Source organism: Myotis brandtii, unplaced genomic scaffold (genome assembly GCF_000412655.1).
Source record: "Myotis brandtii unplaced genomic scaffold, ASM41265v1 scaffold1384, whole genome shotgun sequence".
Lineage (NCBI taxonomy): Eukaryota > Metazoa > Chordata > Mammalia > Chiroptera > Vespertilionidae > Myotis > Myotis brandtii.
In genome coordinates this window covers 738,410-748,034 of record NW_005354938.1, presented here as the reverse complement: position 1 = coordinate 748,034, position 9,625 = coordinate 738,410, and the positions used below count along the sequence as shown (strand labels likewise).

Sequence of the window (9,625 nt, the reverse complement as noted above, 5' to 3'; positions counted from 1 at the left end):
TTATGGACTGTGAACTTTTCGTTCCATAGACTGTGCCTTCTTTTTTGAAAGTTCCATTGGTGTTCCACAAGACAGCCTCTTGCTCCAAGATTAACATTTCTTATGATTGTTCCTGACAATGGATTCACTTCCAGAGGCCCTGCGAAGGATAACCAAAAAAGGGCATGGAGCGGGCTGGTTTTGGCAGCCTGCGCGCAGTTTCTGAGCTTTTTAGGTCTTGGTTTTTCTGATGAGTGATTTCCTGAGCATGCCTAGGGAATGACAGGCATCTCCACGGGCAGGCTGCATCCACCTCGGCCGCGGTGTCGTCATTGGCTGCCTATTAGAAAACCCTACAGGACAATGCATACCACCGACTGCCGACTGTAAACACAGGGGATGTGTGTTCCCGGAGCGCGGACTTCGGGGCGGGGCCGGGGAAGGGCGGTCTGCAGTTTTATTGAATAGAGCAGTGTGTGCCGCGCTGCCGGCCCGCCTGCCCTCTCGCTGTGCTCCCGCGGAAAGAAGTCGGTCCTTCCTCTCCCGCTCGGTCCCCGGGAAGAAGCTGCAGCCTAGGAGGTAAGGCACCGAGGACTTTCTTCTCGTCTCTTCCCCGGACGGCTGGGGACGTTCTCCCTCCGGGTTCCATTCACCATTGCTGGCCCAGGTAGCTGGGGACGCGAGGCTGGGAAAGCCCATAAGCCCTGCAAACGCTCAGAGCCAGACCCTGCCTCGCTGCCCTGCAGATGTTCCCGGAAGACAAACAGGGATGGGGTTTCAAGTTCTGTTCTTCGAGTTGGGACGCGAGGGGCGATCCATAGAGGCGCCTGTGCAGGGACCAGCGGTAACTTTGAGGAGAGGAGCCTTTTGTTTAGGAGGGCGAGGGGGATTGTACCTGGTCGCCTACTGACACGGGCGCGCGGTGCTCTCTGCTCACACCAGCGGTCTCTCCTGCATCCTCTGTTATCAGAGATTTAAGGAGGTTTTGCTTTTAACCACAACTTTTTAGGTGGCTGAGAAGCCAAACAAGTGATGCTTTTTAACCAAAGGCATTTGCATTTTATTCTGCTACCCGCGCTGGAGACTAGGCTTCTAGAGCTGCCAAGCGATAAGGTCAGAGGTAGAAAGAGCACCGGCATTGAGCACGGGTTGGGGGGGTGGGGGTGGGGGGCGCCTAATGTAACTGATCTGATATTTGCTAAGACAGAAGATGCCTACCGCGATCTGTTTCCTATAAAACCTAATAATGCGAGAATGCAGGCGCTGGTGGGTGTGTTTTTAAGAACTCGCTTTCAACATTCCACCAAACTATTTCTTGAGAAATTTTACTTTCTGTTGGAAAGTGTGCCTGAGTGTGACTGGATTATTTGAGAAGCTGCCGGTAGAATGGGAGGACACAGTCTTTCATTTCAAGAGAGTCAGACATATTTGGGCATCTCCAACGGTAGTACAAGGCAGCTGGTTGGTAGTAGCCTGAGACTCCTTTTAGAAAGAGCTGATTGTGAGGGGTGGAGGGGATTTTAGGGCTGTGGCAATACATGGTCAAAAAAACTGGAGGAGAACAAAGTGTGTGGTATTCTTCTGTTAACAGGGCTATGCAGATGGACTTGTAAACCGAAATAGTAAAGTTTTTCTCCTGTGCTTGGCAAAACCAGACACGCAGGACTGGAACTTAAGTGAAGACTAGTGGCAAAAAGGGTGAACCTGATCATTTTTAAAGAAAACCTTGGACATTCAAGGTTTCCAGCTCCAAACGACTGGCCCCATTTGATTTTATTCCACGGAGTGAGGTGGTTTTTGTGTTGAGATTCGTGAAATCGTCTCTTCTCTTTGTATTGAGAAGTTGGGGGATAGTTTTCTTGAGAATGCCTCTCTCTCCTCCCAGAAGTGATATATGATAACAGAATTCCCTGTGAGTTTCTTTTCCTGGAACCGTTCTGAGTAAGTGTGAGAGAAAGGCTGCAGGCGAGAGCTATAGTTTGATTATCATCCTTCCCTCGAAGAGATCAAGTTCCAAACTATTTCCACAGTGTTTTTCATGTCAATCAAAATATGGAGAGCAATTTCTTTTTCAACTGTTCTCGAAACCATGTAGGGAATGCAGTTTGGAAGGGAATCTATAATCTTGGTATCTGAGGATAGATTCCACTTCGAGACCAACATCTCCAAGTCCCCGACAGTTCAGAATTTCCTACCACCACTCTCTCCTCTCGTGTGCTCCCCACCTCCCCAAAAACATTACTTAAAAAAAATAATGCTTTAAGTGTTCTACTGTATATAGTGATGGAGCAAAGGGATTTGATATTTTACTTGATGTTGAACTTTAGGCAGCTCTTTGCACGACTTTCTTCCTGTTAAATAGTAGCTAGAACGCATCTCCCCAAGCAGGGAGGTAAACAGGACTCAGTGAAACCACAGTGCAAGGATTTTCATTTTATTAAAATCATTTAATAAAGGGAAATACATTGGCGAACACATAAGGAATATACAATGGATTAAACCATAGGTAACACACTGGGTTGTTTCCATTGTTCAAAGCCAATAGAAATGTGCGACTTAAATAATTCAGATAAAAAGATTGCTTTAAACAGATACAATTCTTTCAGTAAAGAGGAGAACCAGGTTTGGATTGCAGCTTAAATGATTTAAATGAGATACATATAAGCATTCTCCCACAGTGAGGCTATTAATAATTCTAGTTGGCTCCTATGACTGGCCTGGGGATCTTCTACTCTGGGGCAATAGGTTGGTCCTTTGTCCAGCCATGGAAAGTTCCAGAATCCAGCCTGGGTATTCTCTGTTCTGTTAAGTAAAAGGCATCTCAGTAAGTCTTTTCTTAGAAACACATATAGTTGTCTCCATTTGTCATTTTCACAGTAGCATACTCACTAGTCGGTCATTCTTCAGCAAGACAAAAACTGACTTATAGATGGGCATGAAAAGGGATTAGCTCGGTCCCCATCTGCCTGCATGTCTCAGAAATGTGGTGGGGTGAAGCCATGGTGGGGGGGACAGGGGAAAACGCTGACGAAGTGGTATGCAAATAGCATGGTAGGACTAAGGAGGAGGTTAGAAAGATGCTGCCAAAGAATTTTCAGATTTTAAAACAGAGTTTTCTGGGTAAATTCTCTCAGAGCCTGGAAATAGAATCATTAGCTCCTCACTGAAAGTCCCTCATTTGTCAGCATGGTAGGACTAAGGAGGAGGTTAGAAAGATGCTGCCAAAGAATTTTCAGATTTTAAAACAGAGTTTTCTGGGTAAATTCTCTCGGAGCCTGGAAATAGAATCATTAGCTCCTCACTGAAAGTCCCTCATTTGTCAGGCTAATCCAGTGGTTCTCAACCTTCTGGCCCTTTAAATACAGTTCCTCATGTTGTGACCCAACCATAAAATTATTTTCTTCGTCTCCACTCTGGTTCTCCTCCTTAAATAGCCTGGCCTTCGAGGAGGAAGCCATCCACTCTTCGACCTCATCTATCTCATGGGCATTTTTATGCTTCTCCTACCTCCCACGGTGGCTAAGGTGTCCAATGAGATGAGACCCCATTTTCTGAATAGGCCATTTCCTCCAAACTGTCAGCAATGTGAGTCTTCTGAACATTATGCTCACCTTGGCTGGTCTCATCCCCACTTCTTACCTAGTATCCCTAATTATCTGCTCCTTCCTCATATTTGAGGATCCTTGCCTGGTACTTTATGGGTCCTAGCTCTTTCTAGAACTAGGGAATGCTGGTCCACCCCCAATGTTGTCTTGATTTTGGCTTTGATACTCAAAGACAAAAAGACACAAGTATCAGGAGGTAGAACAAGATGGGTCATCCGTGGTGCAAGGCCATATCCAGGAATCAGGAAATCTGAAGATTCAGTTGAGTTGAAGACCGATGACAAGGTGCTGACAACGGAAAGGCCTTAGTAAATGAGGCAGCTTCTCTGCCTCCAGCCAAAAGCATGGAACTAATCCCAGCATGTCAAGCCCGGGCCTTGCAGGGAGGGTGAGCTAATCAGGAGCACCTGGCTGTGGTTCCTGTTGCTATTGAGACCAGGCTGCTCGGTGGATCTGGCCTCTCACCTCTGTTTGCTTCAGTCTTTAGTATCCCCAGCTGGCTCTCCTGTAACTGACTACTGGTGGCATCCTTAACTTCCCAACCCCCAGTCCTCCACCTCTACCACCTTCCCTAGCTCCTCCATCCTCAGGTCAAAAGGGGGTTTTCCTGAACCAACACTGACAATTTGCAATAGCCCAGCTCTAGGATGAGGCTCAGAGAACAGCACAGGGTCAAGCCCAGATGGGTTCGAGATAGGGGAAAACCTCTTCACTCTTTAAGACAGAAGGAAAATGTTAGAACAGCCAGAGTTGGCTCAGAGAACAGCACAGGGTCAAGCCCAGATGGGTTCATGTCTTTAAGACAGAAGGAGAAAAGTTAGAACAGCCAGAGTTGATGTTAGAGCAATTTTTGTGGAAAAGAGACATTCTGCTTCTCACCCCCAAACTTACAATTGGCTTGCAAATATCAAAAAATTTCTATATGTGACACGGCACCAGAGTTAAGTTAGGGTTTTTCAAAATGCTGACACGCCGAGCTCAAAAGGTTCGCCATCACTGTGTTAGAGCAATTTTTGTGGAAAAGAGCCATTCCGCTTCTAACCCCCAAACTCACAATTGGTAGGAGGAGGGTGCGTGTTGTAAGAGGAGGGCATGGCCATGAAGGAGAGGTGATGAGGTTGGCCCTGCCAGGTGTTCTTTCCGGTTGTTGTTGTTGTTATGAATATCTTTGGGAATCTGTAAAATCCCTAAATCCCAAAGGTCCTTTGTGAACCCACTCTTTGTAACTGACCAGGGAGATTAAATACATGCAGTTTATCTTACATCATTTATGTCAGTTATTCCTCAAAAAAGTTTTTTTTTTTTTAAAGCACATACCTGGGTTGCTGGTTTGATCCTTTCGGGGCATGTACAGAAGGCAACCAATCGATGTTTCTCTTATCACATCAATATTTCTTTCTCTTTCTCACTCCCTCTCCCCTCCCCGCCTCTATCCCCCTTACTCTTTACTCTTTCTCTAAAGCAGCGGTTCTCAACCTGTGGGTCGCGACCCCTTTGGTGTTCGAACGACCCTTTCACAGGGGTCGCCTAAGACCATCCTGCATATCAGGTATTTACATTACGATTCATAACAGTAGCAACATTACAGTTATGAAGTAGCAACGAAAATAATTTTATGGTTGGGTCACAACATGAGGAACTGTATTTAAAGGGCCAGAAGGTTGAGAACCACTGATTTAGGGGCTGGAGAAATCAGGAATGGCTACTGGTGAGTGTTGCTGAGAGGATACCGAGAGCTTAATGAAAGGATGGCTAAGCAGCAATGAAGGGATAGTTGAAGGAGAATATTTTTTTTCAATATTGTAAGTGAATTGGGTGTTCTTAGTAAATAATCATTTTAGTACACGGCTTTTCTTTAAAATATATATATAGATCAGTGAGGGATAACATGAAGATAAATTCCTTTTTAATCATTTCCTGAGGCTTTTGGCATTGTTCTGTGAAAATGCGGATGAAAACACTTGACTTTAAGGATGTCTCACTTGGAGAGAGACAGATTAAGTGGGAATATGTAATTAGTTCCTTTTACACCCACGTGTAACATTCCCAAACTGTGGAACTAGGCAGACTTCACCTATGTGCTAAAGATGGGCAGGCCTAGGGCCCAGTGCCCAAGGGGTCCCAGGTCCTGGAGCATTAAGGACATTAGTTCCATTGGAGTCAGGGAAGGGTCTAAGCCAGATGGATATAAAATACAACAATGGACTTCTAGACTGAGTGAAAGAGAAACAGCAAAAATCAGATGCCAGGCAGAGGTTTAGAAACCAAGAGTTTGGTGAGCAAGGCAGGCTATGGACAGGTAGAGTGACATATGTGAGAGCACTTGGCACAGTGCTCAGAACCAATAGACCCTTATGTTAAACAGCTTCAGTAGCTCACGTAACGGGACAGGAGTACAAGATACATGTGGACGAATAAAGGGATGGAATCACAAGGAAATCCATGAACAGAAGCCAAGCCAGGAGCAGGGTCCGCCGAGAGTGGGGTTGGAATCAAGGTGGGTCGAGGATCACAGCAGACGTCTGTGAGCTCCCATTAATGTGTCTCAGCTGTAGCACATGTGGCTGATTCTCTCTGCTGTTCTACAGACTGGAAAATTCCTTCTGTGCTTCCTGGTCAAATTCTGAAAGAAGAGATCTGATTGGTTCGGCTAATAGCTATTGTCTTTGGCAAAATTTTTAGGGGCCATCAGAGTTTACTGGCATGCCTATGGATAAATTACCAGTGGCTCTGGCAGCAGTAGGGGGAAAGCCTAGTGGGCAAATCTAGTTAGAAGAGAAAGTTAGGCATGGAAGGCAAATTAGCTAAAATGTCCAACAGCTGTCAATAAATATTGTTTAATTTGTGTGTGTGTGTGTGTGTGTGTGTGTGTGTGACTGAATTTCTAGAGAGGCAATCACCCAATGTCAGGGTCATGGAGTATAGCACTTAATGACCGCTTTGGCATGGCCTGATATTAGCCTTGAGGGAAGTTAGCCTGGAAGCTTATACCACTGATAATTGAAAAGATAAGAATTATGGATAATCATGTTAGAGAGATTCTAAAGAAAAACACTCGAGTGATTTTGTTGGCAAGAAGCTTCATATGAGTCAAAGATATGATAATGCTCCCCCCAAACTAAGGCAATCTTTAAAATTCAGTAAATAATGACTTAATAATGTTAATAAATAAAGCCTACTGCATTTCAATGTAAATCACAATACTTAGTAAGATTACTGCATCAAAGGTAGTGTTCTCTTTATCACTGAAAATTTCAGTTCTCGGCAATGTTCCCAATGTAATCTTTCATTCACTGAACACCTGTCTCATTGTTAAGACGAACGGGGAAAAAAGAACGCACCCTGTTCTGAGCTCATTCTTCGCAGACGCACTGACAAATGTGAAGCCAGGGCTGAACGTCCAAGGTCAGGAGAACAGAATATGAGGAACAGATAAGGGATCTGGAGCTGTTTACCACAAAGGAAAGAAAATGTAGGGGCCACGTGGATGTCTTCACAAATTGGGAGAACTTTTATGTAAAAAGGGGAGAAGGCATTTGTGTTTCTCAAAACAGTAGGACTGAATCCACACAGATTCGTAGATGGTTTTTAGGGAAAAAAAGGATGGACAGGGCCTTAGGAGTCATTTAGCACAGAGAGTACAAATAATTTTTCATCTGTTCGCCACCTCCAGACAATTGGCAGTGGCCATCTGGAGCACTGTGTTGAGAAGGATTCTGAGGCTGAGTCTAAGCTTCCCAGGGTTGGAACGTGCTCTCACGGATAGTGATGTCTGTGGAAGAAAAGGGCCTTTGCTACTCAAGTGCCAGGCATTTTGTCATTGATGTGATCCATAGGTAGGTTTCTAACCTCTGGCCCTCGGCTCCCTGAGAGACCACAAAGTCATTGCAAGATGTAGACGAACGAATATACATGCAGCAAATATTTTTGACAAACTAAGTAAATAACACATCTTACATAATATTGTGCTACTATTTTTCTAAGGTTATAGATACATTATGATATGAAATGTTTGTTTATTTTACATAGTTATTGAGTTCATAGTAGCTTTTGGTATTGCGTTTTCTCAACCAGGGGACCTAAAACAAATAATTATATTGTGTGTGGGAAGGTTGTGCAAGACATTTGGGATCTTAACAAAAAATTCTTTTTAAAAAAAAATGAGCCAGTGATTTATTTTTCATCTTTCTAGCCACAGCAAGTAAAATTATACATGTATTTGTAGGTTTCTTTGATAAAATATCAGTAAGATTCTAAAGGCAGGAAACATCTATTTTTCCCCCATTAATATGCACCTACTGCCTGGCACATCCCAGAAGCCCAATAAATATCTATTAAATGAAAGAACAAAGCAAGTGACTTGACCAAGGTCTCCCAGTTCATTTGTGGCACAGGTGGTTCCAAAACACACGATTCCTAAGTCCCAGGCTGTTAACCTTTTCAGCACACCAACCAGTTTATTCCTTCTGCTAGCAAGAGAGGGTTCCATTTTAACATTTCATGGATTGCGATTATACGATGCAGCCCCGTTTGCCTATCATCCAGTCAGTTTTAACCAGTGTCTTAATCAGAATCAAGAGTAGGGCTTTTTGAAAACATGCATCCCTGAGACCCACTCCCTGAAGACTCTGATTCAGTAGGTCTGGGGTCCAGCATCTGCAGGTGTGAAATCTCCCTGGCGATGCTGCTAAAACGCCCTGACTCAGAAACCACCGATGAGTAAACAAATAAATATGCAATCATAAGCATACATTATGAATGCAATTAAACAACAGAGGCATTCTGATTGGCTCTCCTGCGTAGAGGCTAATGTTACCTCTGTGCCTCTCTGCTTCATTTATCGTAGATTATGGAGTAACTTATTCCTCAGAAGCCCAGTTGTTTAGTTTTGAATAATTTCTTTCTAAAAGTCACAGCTGTGTAATCCAAATCATCAGTTTTGTGAAGTCTCCCCAGAAGGGCTAGATCACGTATGTGAACATCCCCCGGCTTCCCATACTCCTTTGGTTTGGGCACGAAGCTATCAACCCTGTAAGGTCAAGCTCTCTGATGAGATTTCCAGTGTCTGCTTTTGTAAAGCACTGGAAATGTGGCAAGAATAAAATTTCTCATGGTATTTCCACTTCCTGTTCCAGGCACCATTACTAAGTGAAATTTAGGCTTCGGGGGAAGGGTGAATGAGGACAGATTTTCTCTTTAAGTAGCTCTGTCCTTAAGATGTTACTCTAGAAATGTAACTTACCAAGAAAAACAGAAGATTTCCCCCCCCCCTCTGTTTTCCACTTTGTGGTAAGGAGTGTACTAGTCCTGGGTGGGAACAGGGGAGAAATTCCTCCACCTTCACCCCACATCTCCTCTGGCTTAGCTGCTTCCTTGGCGGCCCTTTCGGAAGCATGTGAGCCCTAAGAGACAAGGGAAAGGGGCGGACAGTGAGTCCCTCTCTAGGGTCTTCCTTTATTCAGCGGTCAGGAGTTACATCCTCTGTGTTTCGCAGCAGAACCTACCATGTTCAGAGCGCCGAGTACGTAAGTCATAGTCACTCAGGATTGTGCAGCTACAAGCCTCTCTGCATGAGCGACCCGGTACAATGAAAATGTCAGATCGCTACTATATTTGTACCGGTGCTATTTGGTTTACAAAGCTGTGCTCCCACTGTGTACATGAAAGCAGGCTTGCTGGAGAGGAGCAGCTAAAAAGGAATGAGATTAGGATCCCCGTCTGCATAATGACACCATACTGACTCAGTCTCCTTTCCCTCTGACACCGGCCCCCGTCCACGCATCCTAAGTAGTGGTGTGTGGAGCCAGCTCAGACCAGCTCCCAAAAGCCAGTTGTTAAATTTTCAAGTTTTTGAGAACCAGTTGTTGAACCGTCATTTAAAAATATTAAATTATTTAAAATTAAATCAAATATTAAAAACCAAAGTAAGCCCTAGCTGGATTGGCTCAGTGGATAGAGCGTCAGCCTGCAGACTGAAGGGTCCCAGGTTCGATTCTGGTCAAGGGCATATGCCAGGGTTGCAGGCTCAATCCCCAGTAGGG

General features: G+C 44.5%; 1 protein-coding gene across 2 annotated transcripts in view; it reads left to right on the top strand.

Moving 5' to 3' along the window:
- The first annotated feature begins 279 nt into the window (after positions 1-279).
- CALD1 (caldesmon 1) overlaps positions 280-9,625 on the top strand; it is a 200,506-nt gene continuing 191,160 nt past the window's right edge. Inside the window, exon 1 of one of the 2 annotated variants that reach the window (XM_014535153.1) lies at positions 280-558. The gene's annotated coding sequence lies outside the window, so the exon portion shown is untranslated. The remainder of the gene's footprint in view (positions 559-9,625) is intronic. The other variant, XM_005860703.2, reaches the window with a different exon arrangement.